The 17,490-nt window shown below is 55.4% G+C and overlaps 1 protein-coding gene across 1 annotated transcript in view; it reads right to left on the reverse strand.

The window, feature by feature from the left end:
- KCNK9 (potassium two pore domain channel subfamily K member 9) overlaps nt 1-17,490 on the reverse strand; it is an 86,274-nt gene that overhangs the window by 13,635 nt on the left and 55,149 nt on the right. The window lies entirely within an intron of this gene.

Here is a 17,490-nt window from a genome sequence, read left to right on the forward strand (position 1 = left end):
CCGTGGATCAACATTACTGTTGCATACCAGGCTCTGTGTGGAGTCCTTGTCCTACAGGGCCTCATTCTGACCTCCTAACAACCCTACAAATTAGGCGTAATGAGTCTGACACCAACAACAAAACTAAGTTACTTAATAGTAGGATAACTTGAGTTCTTCAGAGCTGGGATTTGAACCCAGGGTTTTCAGGCACCAAGAATGAGGCTTGAAAGCAGAGATTTTGAATCAAGAGGAGTAACGGCAGAGTGTACTATAAACACCATGAGGGCAAAGACTTGTATCTGTTTTGTTCACTGCTGAATCCCCCACACCTGGAGTAACACCTAGCATATAGAAGATTTCTTTAATAAATGAAGGAATACAAGTGTGCCACTGTGTGAATCTGGGCTTCTCAGGAAAGAGGGAGCAAATAATCCTCTAAGAACCACACGTGTAAGTGCTTTTGAAACTCTTCATGCAACTTTGCAGCACATCACTTCATTAATCCCCTACATCAATTGTGCAAAGTTGAGTCTGTATTTCCTCACATCCTGAGTGAGGATGGGGTGCTGGAAGGGTGGAGTTACCTGCCAGGTGTCCTTCAGCTACTTAGTAATAATATCAGAGCCAGGGATAGGGTCTCAGTAGGCTCTAGTTCAAGTTCTGGGACTAATACAGCCCAGGAAAAAAAAAAAAACAAACCAACCCTGAATCATGGACAGTATTAGGACTGAAAGCTTGGAGGATGAACATGGCCTTCCAACATCTCAAATCCTGCCCTATCAAGAAAGGCTTCCCTGATGTTACCCTGAGCCATAGGCTCATGGGCTCCTAGTCATTTAACCAGCTGTATTATCTTGGGCACCAGACAACCTCTCCCAACCCTGGTTTCTTCATCTGTTACATGGGATAATAATAATTCCCAGGTGGGGTTGTGCAGATCTGCTGAGTCAGATAGCACCTAGTCCAGGACCTGGTACTCTGTAGGGACCAACCAGACCCCAAGACCTCCACCCTGCCCACTGTCTCCCACAGGAAACTTCATCTGAATGCTCAAGCCCATACCTCTCTACCAAGGCCTTATCACTTACGGTCTGTCTCTCCCCTGGCAGGAATTTGTGCCATGTTCTACCTGCCCCGGGGGCCATACTCTCACTAGACAGATGACATTTGTTTACCTCCAGGATGCCCTCTCTTCATCCTCCCTGGCCCTCAACCCCACTGAGCCAGCACTGAGCTCCAGCCCCTCAAAAACCCCATAGTCCTTGCAGAAGAGGGAAGATGATATGATGAAGGTGGAGTCAGGCCAGAAAGGATAGAATGGGGAAACAGAAAGCTAATGGGGAGAGCAACCAATATAGCAATAGAAATCCAACCTGAAGAACAGAGAGAAATACAGATTAAACATAAATTTTGAAAGCCTCAGAGACCTTCAGGAAAATATCAAAAGTCATCCCAGAAGAAAAAGAAAAATAAGACCAAAAAAATTTTGAAGAAATAGCCCAAATTAACCAAATTTAGTGAAAGACACAGATTTACAGATTCAAGAAGCCTAGTGAACTCCAAGTAGGATAAATACAAAGTAAACCACACATCAGACTCAAACTGCTGAAAACCAAAGGGAGAAATCTTAAAGGCAGCCAGAGAGAAAGCATCACCTAGAGAATAATTTGAATACCTCTTACTTCTAATCATAAACAATAGGGGCCAGGAAGCAGTGGAATAACATCTTTAAGGAGCTTTAAAAAAAAAAAAAAAAAAAAAAGTGTTAACCCAGAATTGTCCATCCACAGGAAATATCCTTTAAGAATGAAGTCAAAATACATTTTTACATTAAAGAAAACTTGTTACCAATAGATCTGCACAGAATAATTACCAAAGGAAGTTCTTCTTCCTAAAGGGAAATGATACCAGATGGAGGCTTAGGTCTGCAGGAAAGAATGAAGCACATCTTGGTAAACAAGTGGGTTTATATTTATACAAAATGCAGGGGTGGGAATCCCAGTATATCTCTAGATAGCTCACCTGCGTAGCAGATATAAAAGCCAGATGGATGGTGGAAAACAGTAGATTGTTGGAAACTGAGTAAAGTGGTAATATTAGCTAATGGCTCCGGATGTGATGTATTTATTAGAGGAAACTAACACAGCATTTGCTGGGTCAACAATTGCACATGGGGTGCCCAGACCCCACCCATTCCTGTCAGTATCGATGTTCAGAAGTAGATTCCTTCAAGTGGCTGGACAGCAGTATGTCTGCAGACCCTGTGTCCGGTCTCCTGCCATCTGTCCTACCGTAGAATGAAAGGACTTCATCATTCTGATGCTCCGAGGTGTATCTTACTGCTGCATTTACAGTGGGGACAAGCCTTAGGAAGGTGTGTGCGTGAGAGAGCGTGGGAGGTGAATGCCATCAAAGTTCAGGGCCTTCCACATTAATCTCCTAGGGCCCTGTGGTTTGGGCACAGGACTATTCCCGCTACAGTGATGGACAAGTTGCTGAATGTGCAATGCTTCCAGGAAAGAGCCCAGCAGGACATCTTCAATTTCCACCTCCAGATGCACCCATCTCCGCCCTGCTCTCCGGTTTCCAGTTAGTTGGTCAGGAGGTCAGAGGAAGGGTGGAAGGTGAGGACCTTGGTAATAAGCCACCTCTGCCAGAAGGCTCACAGCACAGAGCTACTCTCTACAGTTCCAGGAACTGTTCCCAGACATACAGACAGCTCTCCATCACTCTTCGTCCGGAATGCCACACCTTCCCTGGTTGCTTTCCCTCCACCAGACCCACACTTTGCAGAAGAGTCTATAAATAGCCCCCTAATTTCTCAAATTGAGACTGCGACTTCCTGCAAAGGTCCTACTGGATACACTGCGTGTATTCTCCACTGGATCTGCTCACCATCTCTGCTCTGATACAACACTGCAGCCACTGCGTATGGACAGGTCTATACCTATCACGTCTACGCACAGAGTATGCATAAGCTATCTGTGTAACACACAGATGTAGCGCCTATGGGTACTTTCTATAGAATATATATGGCACACCCTTGGAACTTTACGAACAGTATGTATGAGTGTATGAGTGGATAGATAATACATGGACCTGAAACATAGGCACATACACATACCATATATATATATTATACCAATACATAAAAAGCATATACAATATACCCATAGCACACCCCCATTCATGAACGGACTTTGTCTATGCAGTATATGTGTGTGTGTGCACGTGGACTACACTCAAGGCACAGGATGTGTACACATTGATGTATGTGCTGCAGGGAATGTTTGTACATATTTATAATTCACTAACGTACATCCTATCTACAAGTTACAAGGATGAGATGAGAGATACAAAATGTACATGTGCCAGACATTGGGAAGACTGCTTCTCCTTCCCAAGAGGAGAACAAGGTACAAATCTCCAATGTTCCCACAGAACCTGTGTGACAACCCAGGTCCTAGAAGACTGGTTTTTTTCATCTGTGGATGGATGGATGGATGCTCTCTGGCCTCCCTGGGTTGGGAGCTATATTCATGTGCCCCGATGTTTTCCATTCAAACGTGCCCAGACTGTTGACTGTATCCCAGGACCTGTGCTTGTCACAAGGGACCCACAGGGACTTCTTTCCCCCAAATCTTCCCAAGGGGCTCCAGCCAGCCAGCCCATGACCGGGGCCCTCCCAGTGCCTAGCACGAGGGAGCCTTAGATGGAGGTTGAGGGCATGGGTGTCAAGGCCACGGAGGACCCCCAGTCAGAGCTGCCTGTTCTTCTTGATCATCCCTGTCCCCCAACCCCCGCTTAGGACTAGTCCCGGGAGCTGGGTAGCTACAGCTACAGCTCCATCCCGGTTTTCCCACTAAGTCCCCAGGCTCCAGAGCGAGTCCCTCCTCCACCTCCGAGCCCTGCAGGGGCAACATAACCTCAGGAATCCCACCTAGGACTATACCGTTCATCCTTCTACCATCACTAATGATTTGCACAGGGTTCAGGAGGCATGCACAGGGCACAGAAGAGCGACTGAAACCAGGTTGTCCCAGATGGATGCCTCTGGACTGCTGCCATGTGACCTCCGCAGCGTCCCTCAATTCACTGGCCGGATGTGGAGGCTGAGGCTGAGAAAGGGAGAGGAGAGTGGCATGCAGCCGCCCTGCAAGGGATGGGGCCGTCCTTCCCCAGCCCTGGGCCTGACACCCCTGCAGGTGACCGGCACTGACCAGCACGAGCATCGCCCCGAGCCCCACCAGCTGGGCCACGGGGTGCAAAGCTCCCTGCACACAGGGGACGCAGCAGCTCACAGCATCCCTCCACACCAAGCTGTGCCCCCCACCCCTTCCTGCTGATTTTTCTGCGTGTGCAGGGTCAGGGACAAACTTGCTCATGACCCCAGTGCTGGCCCTGATAGGCTGCTCGGGTGGCCGCAGGGGGCCAGGTCCCTGGGGTTGGGGACTGCTGACCAGGATGGTGACTGCACTGACCGTAAGCAGAACCAGGCCTGAGCCCAGATCCTGGCCTCCCCACCAGGAGTGCTAAGGGCAGGGCAGGTGAAGCAGAAGGGCAGAGCTGGTGTGGGTGCATGTGGTGCAGAAGCTTTAGGAGAATGGAAAGGAAGGCCCTGCGCCCTGCCCCCCATATTCCAGCACAAGAACCCCCACTCCAGGAGGTTGCCCACGTGCTAAGCCTGGAGGGGGCTGGAGCATTCTAAGAGCTGCAAGTTATTCGTTATGAGGAAGGCGTGAAGTTGGCCCTGGAAAAGGCCGACCCTCCCCATCATCAGAGGGGCAACGTGAGGCCCAGAGGCAGCCATGCCGCCCCAACTCCACACAGCAGGCCAGCAACGAGCTTTCGAAGCTTCAAATCTGAAAAGGGCAAATGGACTATAAAAACAATAAACCCTGCTTTGAAAAGCTATCTGCAGACTCTGCTCTGCCACTCCTGGGCGTCCCAGAAGGACGCCTCAGTCTCCCCATCTGTGAAATGGAGCAGAGAGACGAAGCTGGAATGAGAAACAGGCACTCATCAGATCCCCAGGTCCCCTCCCTGCACCCATCTGTGCCCCCAAATTCTTGGGTGGAAGCCCTAGCCCCCATGTGATGATACCTGGAGGTGGGGCACTGGGGGGGGGTCAGGGCTACATGAGGTCATGAAGACAGGCCTCAGGTTGGGGTTAGTGTCCTTCTAGAAGAGGAAGAGACCAGAGCCCACTCCCTCTCTGCCGCATGGGGACACTGCAAGAAGGGGGCATCTGCTGCCAGGAAGAGAGCCCTCCCCAAGCCCTCCCCCAGCCCTCCATGGGCCGGCACCTTGATCTCGGACTCCCAGCCTCCAGCACTGTGAGAGTATCTGTGGTTTAAGCCCCTCAAGTCTGTGGCATTTTGTTACTGCAGCCTTTGAGCTGAGGCCCCTCTGGAGCTGAGCCCCCACCCCAGGATGGCATTCAGATGCTGGGTGTGGCTTTCCAGCCCCAGGTGCCATGCTGGTTCTGGGCCATCCAGGCCTGGGCATGATGGAAAGGACCAGCCACCTGCTCGCTCTGCACCGGCTCCCATCCCCAAACCCAGGGTGGGGGCTGGGGGCCTCCAGGGAAGCCCCTCCCCCCAGACCACACTCCTCTCTCACCCACAGACACTGACTGACCCTGCTGAAGAGTCCCAGCTGAGGCCACCTCAGACTGGGCCGTTGGCAGGGGTCCTCTCCTCCCCTCCTCCCACTGCCTCCTGGCCAGACTGTGAGCTCTGAGGACAGCACTGCCCACTCCTGATGCACCTCTGTGATCTCAGAGGACGGCACGGGGGAGGCACGCAGAATTCAGACGGATGCATCACTGTGCAAACAGGTTCTGTCCTCCGGGCACGGCCCGGGAAGTCTGGCCAGTCCCGAGCCCACCGCTGGGCCCAGCGTGGCTGGAGGGGGGGCGGGCAGCTCTGCCCAAGACACCGCCTCATCCAGCCTGATTTCATGGCCCCGCTGGTACGCTTAGCCGGCCTCCCTGATCTGTCCCGGGAGAGGCTTGCCGAGAAGAGGCCCGAGTCTCCCGGCTGCAGCTGGGCAACAAATAAGATGAACAGGCTGCGGCGTTCCGGAGGGGAGAGACACACAGGCAAGGAGGGTCATAAAACTAATCATTTCTATTGGGTCTGGGGCTCCCCGAAGAACCAGCTGTGGCCAGAAGGCAGGCCTCCCTCGCAAGACACCTTGTGCTCCTTGCTGGCTCCTACTAGATTTTCCAGAAGTTGACGGCCACCAGGTATGAGAAGTTAGCCAGACCTGGCTCCTGCTCTGGGCAGTGTTTCACTAACGACACCACGAGTGTCCAGCAGGCTCTCTCCACTGGGAAAAGTAAACAAGGCAGCTGGGCACTGTGGGTCCCGGGCCAGCCTCGCTCCTGGCACTCTAGTGCTCAAGCACTGTGTGTGGCTCCCTCGAGCTCCCTGGGGGCCCGGGCCCATCGACAGCGGGCCTGAACGACTGCCCCAGCTTACCCCGCCCTGCACAGTGGGCAAAGCCTCTCTGCTCGGGAGCGCGCCTCCCTGAAGCCTGCCTGATCCCCTGGCCAGGAGAGATCGACCGAGCTTTGAATTCCCACTCCAGGACACCTCAAAGGAGTGGACAAGCCTGGCCCCCACGGTGGGGCTAACTCAGGTTGCTGCCCTGATTCTGCCCCTTAGGGACCTCGGGTGGTCACCTCCCTCCCCAGGCACCCTCATTTTTTTCTGTCCAGTTCAGGGCAGCCGGGCTGCTCCCTGAGCCGTAGCGGCCATCACAGCCAGGGGCTGGGTGAGGGTGGACGTGGCCTCCGCTCCGGCCCACAGCCACCTGGGCCGGGGACAGACCACCCCGCACAGGGAAGGAGGTGGCCAGACACAGGCACTGGGCCGTGGGAACCTGCTGCTGGAAGAGAATGAAATATTTATGAAGGACACACAAGGTTTTTGTGCTGATAGGAATGAAAATAGGCACACTTTCCATTAAAGAATGACTCAGGGTGGCTTTGAGCAGGGAAGTGCCAGGGAGGGGAGATGCCCTCAGCCCCTTGTGTTTCCTGGCTGGCTCCCCACTTCAGTGTGCAACAAGCATCCCACTCATCCACCCTCCCATGGTGCTGGCCTTGCTCAAGCCCCCGAATGAGCTCCGCATGATTATTAAGACCCAGATGTCTGCAAACACCAAAAAGGAAAATGACTCATGGGGCCTATGGGGGACAGGGAGGTGGAGAGTGGGCAGGAAGGGTCATCGGGAGGTTCCTGGGTAGGATCAGTAACTCCCAAGGTCTGCATCTGGCTCCATCTGCCACTTACTGACCATGACCTTGGGAAAGCCACCTAGACCCTCTAAGCGAGGGCTTTCTCTCTGTAAAGAGGACTACGGAGTAAGACAGTCCCTTCCAGATACTACAAAGCTTGACCACGTTCATCTGAGAGGGATGCCCCTTGTTGCAGCTGCCCCAGGTGGGGTAACCCTTCTTACAATGTAACAGAACTCGGTACCACCATGTGGCCTTGGGCTTATGTGCAGGTCTCCTGTTCAACCCGAGAGGGGACGGTGCTTCTTGTGGGCTCCGACCGGGTTGCCAGCCGAGCCCTGAACCAATGAGCCTTTTGCTCTTTCCCGCCAGACTAGGAGGGTGCTAGAGTGTGATGTCCGGAGCCACAGAAGTCATTTCAGCACCATGAGGTTGAGTGCAACCACAGAGGGGAATTCCCTAACCTGAGAGACGGGGTGTATCATTCCACCCCTGTGTCTGAGCCCAGCCTAGAGTCCACCCTACTCAGAGTCAGCCTGTTCCCCAATAAGTCTTTTGGCTTCAGCCAGTGTTTTGATCATAACTGATTAACACTCATGGGCTCTACACCTTAGCACAACTACAAATAATGAAGAGGGGTTTTGTACGGGTAACATAGCCCTCTGCAATTCACACGCCCTGCACCTGACACGGCTTCTCTTACAAGTGCCTCAGATCCATCTGCGGGGAGATGGGTGGGTGAGGGAACCAGAGGGAGGGAGGACGGCGGCCAGGGGGACAACCCGGGCCTCTGAGAGAGCAGCTGTGCCCCCACCGGGCAATGGGGGGCAGGCCAGGGCGACCCAGCTTCCCGATTTTTAAGGAGAAGCTGGAAACACCGATTTTTTAAGATGTGGAACCTAATTGGTGTCTAATTAGACATTTTAAAACATGGCACAGGCCAAACAAAACAAAACAGACCATCGGTTTGTCTAAAACAGAGGTCGTGATGCTCCAGAAATGGGGGGAAAGGAGACAAGAACCAGAGGAGAGCAGGCGGGAAAGGGGAGGCAGGGGAGCAAGTGAAGGTCAGTGAGCCCCGCCACACGCCACTGCCCACCACCCTCCCTCCAGGGCCGTGAGCCCCTGGGGCAGCAAACACTAGTCTGTCCATTTCACAGATGCACAAACCAAGGCAGCAAGAGATGCCATGGCCCGTGGAGGTGCCTCCCCAAGTGGGCCGAGGCCAGCCCTGCCCCCACACAGATGGGAGAGCCACACCGAGGTGGGCACAGTCCTCCTGGCTAGACCAAAGCCCCTCCTATAATCCCCGTGGGGAACTCCACTCCAGCACGTGTGATCCCATTTCACAGATGAGAACACTGAGGCTCTTGGCCCAGGGCCCTCAGATTCCCAGTCCCAAGCCCTTAGTCCTTCTTGGAGCCATGAGGAGACCCCAGTGACTTGCTTATTCACAGGTTTGGCACCCTGTGTTCTCTAAAGGAAAATCTGGCAGATTTGGGGTTTTCTTTAATGAAAGAACAATTCCCTCATATGCTTTTAAAATTATTATTAATTTCCCAAATAGTTCCCTTTTGGTTTCCCTTCATTTTATATCTTAAGGGGGAAAGGGAACCTAAAAACTTATTTTTGATAAATATACAAGCGTATAAGGCATGGATTTCTGACGAGCTCACGACAGGCCTTCCTCCTCCTCTGTGCCGCTCAAGGACTGGGCAGGCCGGACGCGGCAGGCCGTGCTGACCACAGGGGGCCTGCGCGCTCAACACGTCGACCTGGTGCCTGCTCCCGTGGCTCTGCAAGTGGACTTTTCATCTTCTCGGCGGTCTGTGGTTGTCCCTCAGGAGTACCTCTCAGACCGCAGACACCCAGAAACCCTGGCCCAGACTCTTCCATGCGGCTGCACTTCTGCCCCCGTTTCTTTCATGTTACGAGGATCCGGTCAAATGAAGTGTTATCATCCCAGTTTATGAAGGAGGAAGCAGCCCGGGCAGCCTTGGGTGCATCCCATTTAGTCCCCAAAATGTCCCTGCAAGGCGGGCATCAGGGAACCCTTGGGGCGCAGGTGCATCCAGACTGCACGTGCCCACCCGGACATCAGCGTGACAGTAAGAGGCTGGGCTTCACACTCGGCTCAGCGGCTTTGTCTGCTCTTAGCACAGACCGAAGTAACAAAGAAATACATTCCTTAAAAATTATTTTTAGCAGTTCTACTCTTAGGTATACAGCCCAAAGAGTTGAAAATAAATATTCAAATACTTGTATACCCATGTTCATGGTAGCACGATTCACAACAGCCCAAAGGGAGAGACAACCCAAATGTTCACCCATGGATGAATGGATAAGCAAAATGCGGTCTATCCCTACGATGGAATAGTACTCGGCCTTGAAGAGGAAGGATATTCCGATACGTGGTAGGATGTGCACGAGCCTGGAAATACTATGCTAAGTCAAAGACACTAGACACAAAAGACACATACAGCAGGACTCCACTGTAGGAAGGGCCCAGAACAGGCGGATCCACAGAGGCAGGAAGCAGACGAGTGGTCGTCCGAGGCTGGGTGTGGGAAGAGTATGAAGTATGGAGTGGACGCCTGATGGATCCGGGGTTTTCTTTGGGGATGATGAAATTGTCTTGGAACTAGACAGAGCTGAGGTGGTTGCACACTTCTGTGAATGTACTAAATGTCACTGGACTGAAGATGTTAAAATGTGAATTTTATGTTCTATGAATTTTACTTCAATGAAAAGAGTAAAGCAGCTACTGTTTTTAAAGCAAAACTCTTCCTTCATTCTACCTGCGGATGAGGGAAGTGGGGAGTGGCGGAGGCCTGGGGTCTGTGGGGTTCTGGGAGGAGGCGCTGAGCTGGTCTGGGCGCAGGGGCCTGGGGGGGCACTGAGGCTACTCTGGAGAAGCCCAGGTTCCCGGCAGCACCACCCTCCCTGTGGGTGTGCTCCGGAGGGGCAGGGTGGGGGGAAACGCAGCCTTAACACTGGCCCTCCACCTGAGCACCACTCCCCTAGTTGGCACCCACAGTCTCTGGGCTCCCTTAACCAACCCCCACTCAGGCTCTGGACACAGGTGACAGACGTCAGCCCTGAAGCAGCCACGGAAACCTCCGCCAGCAGGAAGCCCCCAGCATGCAGCTCTGAGAGCACAGCCTGGGGGACAGAGTCGGGGCACAGTGGCCCCCTCTGACCCAGCGGTGAGGGCCAGGCTGGGGGGCAGCCAGGGGTGGCCCAGCCAGCTCCCTCCAGCCACGAGATGGCAACGCACCCATCTCTCAGGGCTGTGGGGCTCTGACGAGGCACCCTGCGGGGTCCCAGCTCTGACCCGACCACAGGGACACCAGTGGCATGACGAGGTCAAGGCCAGCCCCGGCCACTCGAGTACCCTAGGCCTGGACCACAGAAGCATGGACCATGCCCCTGGGAGAGGCTGGGGCCCTGCACCCACCAAACCACTTTGCTTCTGCCCACGGGACAGGGAAGCGTGTAAGGGGCTGAGACTGGCTGGAAGCCTCTGTCCGCCCCCATCCATCGCTGTCCTCACACTGTCAGGCCCTCCCTGGGGCCGGCTCCGGACAGCCAGCAGCGACCGAAGAAGCACGGGCGCCCTCTGGCGGGCACTCGCCGGCCGCAGAGATCCGGTCCTGCCGTAGCAAAGTCTCCCCGGGCCCGCGTCCAGAGCCTGGGCCCGCGTCCAGAGCCTGGGCCGCAGAGGGGAGAGCCATCCATCTCTCCCGTAGGGGTACGTGTCCTGTGCTGAGTTTCTCATCAGAAGTCGCCATCCGTCAGTGGCAGCGCTGACAACAGGGAGTAACAATCGTAATGCGGAGCCGCTGACCACAGCCACCATGACGGTGGGTATCGGCTGGGCCAGGAACTGAGCTAAGTGGCTTAAAACTCCCTCACTCTGGGGGAGGGGCCACCCTCTGCAGGGGAATGCTGTTACCCCCCAGCGTGGGTGGGAGACGCCTCTTACCGCCCCCCCCCAAGCCTTGGGCTCCTGCCACAAGCCTCTGACACCACGGCACAACCCCAATCCCACTGCGGGGACGGTGGCCCCGGTGCCTTCCAGAATGTGCCGGAAGCCTGCCTCTTCCTTCCCGCCTCCTGCGACCCTTCCGAGTAAAAGCTCCCCCTCTTCTTTTCCTCTCTCTTTTCCTCCTCACCCACAGTACAAAATTCCCCCGAATAAAGAAACTGGAAGAAAATGTGGTGAAACAAGCCCACATTTAAAAAATTAAGTTCACAGGAAAAAGTATATAAAATGTGGCTGACTTCTGAAAATCTGTGGTAGAATAAGAAAATGTGAAATCAAGCAAGGCCTAACACCCATTCATTAAGTAATACTGATATATTTTCGGTTTGATGGAGACTGTCTTTCAGAGCTAATTCACCCTGGAGTGCACGAGAGGGAGGGAGCGAGCAGAGTTCACACCGTTCACACCGGAAAGAACGACGGGACAGAACACGCAGAGCCTGGAATGCCAAATTACTCCTGGCTCTAAGTGCCGGCCGTTCGAGGCGGGCGTCCACAGCCCCGCGGGCTAGCGGATCCACTGCTCTGTTCAGACACTCCCTGCCCTCCACTGGATGGAGAGCTGCCCTCTTCAAGGGCCCCTCGCACAAATGCCACCTTCTCCAAGAAGGGTCTGTCCTCCTTACCCCGAATCCCCACAGGCGCTCTGGACACACAGGGATCCAAGTGACATGGCGTTATGGGGCCTGACGCCCAGACCCTCACCGTTATCTGTGAAATGGGCACAATTCAAGCCCCTGGAGCCAAAAGGGCCTGGAGCAAAGACAAGGGTGCCCACCCAGAGCTGAACATGGTCAACCACGAATGTCTGTGCCTCTTGGACACCTAACGAGCTAAAATGAAGGTAAGAGGTGTTGCATTTGCGGCTTCTAAAGCATGGCTTCCTGAACTTGGGGGTTCATGGGGAGTGGAGGGCCTGAGATCTTAGGACCGTGCAAGTCCTGAGCCAGGAGGTCTGGGGGCCTGGGACTCCGCCTCTCTAACTAGGTCCTTGGTGCCGCGCGGCTCCGTGGAGCTCCCGCTGTGTAGGAAGGGCCTGCAGAGAAGCCAGGGCACATCAGAGCTGGTAGAACTGAACTCGTTTCCTGCTCAGCACCTGCGGGAGCCTGATAGCAGCCAACTCGCTTCCAGGGCCTCAAGTGTTGAGAGATGCTCATTTTGTCAAGAAGCAACAGAAGCGGGTGGGTTCCAGCCGAGCCTGCTGGTGCCCACCCACACACGTGACCTTCCCCCTGCTCCTGCGCACACAGCTGGGCCACACCGTCCCCTGCAAGTAGACACGGCCGTATGACTCAGTGCCAGCAGCAGGGTTCCGGCTTGGCCCATCAACAGCGGCCTCACGATTCTCTTTCTTCTCTGTCCACCCCCTTCTCCCTCTTCCCAGCCCGCTCTCCCTGAAGATGCAGAGGACTTGGGATCTTCGGAGGACAGAGCCTCTGGCTCACAGGAGCCGGGGTTCCTGAATGACCACAGGGAACAGCGCCACGCTGACCAGCAGTGACTGCCCAGAGAGGAACAGTCACTCGTACTGCGTTGAGCCCCTGAGCCTCGGGGACGCACCTGCAGAGCATCTCACAGTAAGCACTTTGTAGACGTTATCATTTACCAGCTTAGAGGCCGAACCCCAAAAGCAGACCGGTGCAGACGGACATCACCCACCAGACCCAAGGAGAACCCTGACTTGGGTGCAGACACGGACAGCCCCCGGACAAGCCCTTCTGCCCCCTGTCCTCCCACCTGCCAGGTGGCCAGCGCTGGGACACACATGTCCATCTCACGGGGGAGAAAACTGGATCTCGGGCCCTGTGCGTACACAGACACGCACACGCAGACACGGATGTGCACACACACACACGCACACACACCCCTTCTGTGTCCCTGGACACTCTGCTGAGAGTAACAAAAAAAGGAGCAAGATAAAACTGAAGAACTTTAGAAGCCCCACTCCCCCACTTGCCTCATTTTTAATAGTAAACATGCACTAAACGTGAGTGCTTATAAAAAGCACAGAACAATGCCTGGCACATAGCCTTTCTGTCTCAGTTTCCTTGTTGGCACATCAAGAATAAGAATAGTGCCAGCCTCTTGAAGTTATAAGGATTAATTCTTTCAGCCAAGTCACTTGCCCAGGGACATACAACTACGAGGTGGACAATCCTCAATTGCCACAAAAGCACCCTGTGTCAAGCTCTTCTGAAAGGCTGCCTCCGGCACCTGCGAAAAACATATGTGCACACGCACACACGTGCACACGCACAGACACACACAGCCCAGACCCTTCCTCACGTAAGAGCAACCCAAGGTATCCCCCAGTCTCAAGGCAAAGTAGAAAGACCCAGGCTTTGAGGCAGACCAGCTTGGCCTGACTCCTGTTCATCTGCTCGACTTCAGGAACAGGCTTCCACTGCTCTGTCCTGGAGACCAAGTTCACACCGTGCCTTCCCCTGAGGCTTGCTGGGAGTGGTCAACATAACAGACACAAGTACCAGGCATGGGCCCCCCAAGTCAGGGTCCTCTCCCAGGACCCCCTGGTGCTTTGATTTTTGCCTTTCCGTTTCCAAGATGCCCTGTAAATGTTGTCCATGAGCTTGTCCCAGGTGCCCATGATTCTTATTTCTTCTGCCTTATGCCTCAGGACCTTTGCACATGCCATGCTGCTGGCCTTGAACACCCCTCCTCTGCTCCACACCCTGCCTGCAGGCTCACCCCCTTTCCCCTCAGCCCCAGGCTGGGATGGCTCAGTAGAGGGGACCCACAGTGCTGAGTCAAAGCACTCCTGCTTCTTGGCTCCCTTTGGCCGGTGGTCTCAAGTTCAAATGGCTTTTGGGACCAGGGAAGTGCCATTCACAAGGAAGCAGGACTTGTCTGAGAGGTCAGAGGAAGGTGGAGAGCCACCAGGGAGCTCCAGCAGGGTGGCCTGGGAAGGGGCAAGCGGCCTGACCTTCCCCTTCTCTGAAAGGCAAGCATCCAGATGCATCTGTGAATGGGGCGCAGACCGAACGGTTGCAAAGCCCCTCCCGTATTGATAAGTCCTCAACGTCTCAGCAAGAAGCATTTGTGTCTGTCAAGGCAATCTGCCCTTGCCCTCACTGCAGCCCTCACTCCCTGCGGGGCCCGCAGGTCACGGGGACTATGAGTCCACGGTCACTATAACCATCTCTTGAGATTTCCCACACCCTCCTGTCCCCTGTAAAGGGGCCTTTATGGAAGCCACCTGTGTTATCTGCACGGGGGGCCTGTCTATCCCCTCCAGACCAGCAGGAATACCTCAAGGGCAAGCTCCGACCCCAACTTATTTCTGGAGCCCTGGGGCCATGCCTGGCACACACAGTGTGGCTGCTCGCCAAAGGGCTGGACAAGGAAGGTCCCCTGTGCTGTCTCTCCACCTGGCATCATTACACACGGGATGAAAGTCTGAGTAAATAGCATCCTTGAGCAGAGGGGGCAGTTGGTAGATCCTATGCTATTCACTGCCCTACATATCCCCAATGTCCCGGACATAGTAGAGCCTCAATATCAATTTGTGAAAAGAAGGAATAAATGAAAACAAAACCATTAAGAGCATAACGATGTCAGCCAGGGGCCGGGCACCATCCGAAACCCCAAAGGGCCCACAGTAGGTACAATCACTACACCTATATTTTAAACAAGGAAACCGAGGCTCGGGGTTAATGACCAACCCAAGGTCACTCAGCTGACCACCTGACAAAGCGGGGATGCAAATCCAGACCCCTTCTTGCCCCAAACCCCTGTCCCCTGGGCCACCTGCTGCCAGGGCAAGGTCAGGTTGTCCACATATGACAGAGCAGTGGACACTGGTCAGTGTCCTGGGGGGAGGATGGAAGCAGGCAGCCTGGCCGGCTCAGGGGCGTGGGGGCCGGGGCAGGGAAGGAGGCCGGGGCAGGAAGAAAGGGAGGCAGCAAAGAGGCAGGTGGGAAGTACCAAAGTGGACAAGAGGGGGGCTGACATCAGGGTGTCCACTTGCCTTTATGGGGACAGACTGTCAGTCCAGGGTGGGGGCATCTCCTTCCATCCCATCTTGGAGGATGAAATGGTGGCGTCATTTCTGCATTCCCCATGCCTGGCACAGGTGGGCACCTTGTTTAATTCCTTCCTTCATTCAACAGGTGACTACCAAGCACCTAAGATGTGTCAGGCACTGTGCCAGGAACTGGGGAGCCTGTGACCGTGGTGGCCACGGTGACGGGGACCACGGGAGCGACCACGGCATAAGGATGAGCACGAGGATGATGCTCTGTGTGGAGCCCTGTTCTGAAAGCTCGAAGTCAGGTGCCGGGTCCAGAGAAGGCACAATCATCACGAGGGTGTGAGGGAAGAACTCTCGGATGGGCCGCTAATGTCCCCAGTTCACAGAGAAGCTGTGCTGATGCGGGGTCTCACCTGCCGAGCCCACCCCCCGCCCAGCCCCTGCCTGTGGATGAGATCCGGCCCCGCGCTCCGCATCAGAGGAGGCCCGCCTGCCCCGTGGAAAAGGGCCTGCCCAGACACCTCCATGCCCACCGCAGGAAGCATTTACAAACCGAAGCTGGCCTCCATGCATCTCTCCAGAGCCATGGAGCCCTCTTAATTGGAGCAGCTACCCAGCTGCCTGCGGATGAGGGCTGGCCCTGGACCGTGAGAGCGGCCCTGCATCTGTCTTGTTAGCGGCCTGGTGTCCCGAGCTGCCTGCGCAGGGTGGGGAGGGGACAGCCTGCGCCCAGGAGGCTGGACGGGGACGGCCGCCCCAGCCTGGGGGGCAGGGAGCTCTCTGCCGGGACAGGCCGTCCCCGCTCAGCCCTGGGGAAAACAAGGACCGGCTTGGCTTCTGTGGCTGCCGCCGGCGTGGGCCCCTCGGAGCCTCCGGAGCGCCCAGCTGCTGGCCGCATGGAGGCCGCGCCGGGGAAGGCGGCCTTCAAGGGATGGGCCTGGGACGAGCACTGGGCTCAGGTCACAGACGTCCTCTGGGTCTCCGTGTCCCCTCTGTCACTTGGGAGTGAGATGGGTCCTGCCGCCCGGGGTGGCTGTGAGGGCTAAAAGGAGTGACCTGGACAAGCCCTTGACCTCTGACGAAGGAGCGCCCGGTACGCAGCGAAAGCCACGCTGACACCGGGAACCGCACAAGATGCCCATCGGTTCTGAGCTTCCTCCCCAGAGAGCCGCGACCAGCCGGAAATGACATCGCAGACGTGGAGCACACAGTAGGCCCTCAACAAATGTTAGTAGAAACCTAATCCCCTCTGCGTCCCAAACCTCCCCAGAGCACAGTCCTCCCAGGATGGTCTGCTGCAAGAGCCGGTCAGCGTGCGAGCAGAAGGCCATCTTTGCTGACACGACAGGGCGGACATTCAGGGAGCCCTACGCCGGGCTGGCCTCAAGCTGGACTTCCCGTTCTCCTCCTGGTTGCCTGGCTGAGCCCGGGGTCCCCTCCTCTGTCACAGGGAAAGCAAACCCAACCCTCCCAACAGTCCAGTGAGGTGGGCACCGTGTGTGAGGCACACGGCCTGGCCCAAGCACACGCAAGTCCCAACGGTGGTCACCTTTCCTCCGGAGCCAGCCCCGGGCCACCCCCACATCTTTCGGCAAATCCCACGTCACTTCCCGTAGAGGAGCCCAGCCCTCCTGCACTCCCTAGCCCACTTCTCAAAGCATGGCCACAGACCATTCACGGGAATGCACAGGGTGCTGATCAAAATGCAGATTCCTGGCCCTGCCCCACAGAACCAGGTCCCGGGGAGCAGCCCCGGCATCAGCATTACAGAACCACCCAGATGGGGGTCTCAGAGCCACAGCCCGAACACGAGCAGGGCTCTGGGCTTGGCGCCCACTTCTGGGCCTGGTGGGAGGCAGAAGAGTGGACGGGTCTCCGGGGCCTAGGCAGTCTGTACGGGAGTCCACGGGGTCCCCTGAGGCAAAAGCCCACCAATAAAAGTTTCTTTCTACCAGCCCCACAGGGAGAAAATCTTGCCTGACCCAAGAGCATCGCCCTTGATACCCTTCCTGAAAAAAGCCAAGGGGGACAGTTGCTTGGGTGGACTCTCTCCTGAATCTGTCACCACCAATGTCCATCATTGTCCAGCGCTGAACACCACCAGCAAGGGGAACAGCTCCAAGGGGGGCTGCTTCATGTTCGTAATGACTCTGTCATAACTACTAGAGAAGACCCAGGTCCTTGCACCCCCTCCTCCATGTCTCAGCTGCACAACCTTGAGCCAGTCAC

Source organism: Phoca vitulina, unplaced genomic scaffold, assembly GCF_004348235.1.
Source record: "Phoca vitulina isolate PV1807 unplaced genomic scaffold, GSC_HSeal_1.0 scaffold18, whole genome shotgun sequence".
Lineage (NCBI taxonomy): Eukaryota > Metazoa > Chordata > Mammalia > Carnivora > Phocidae > Phoca > Phoca vitulina.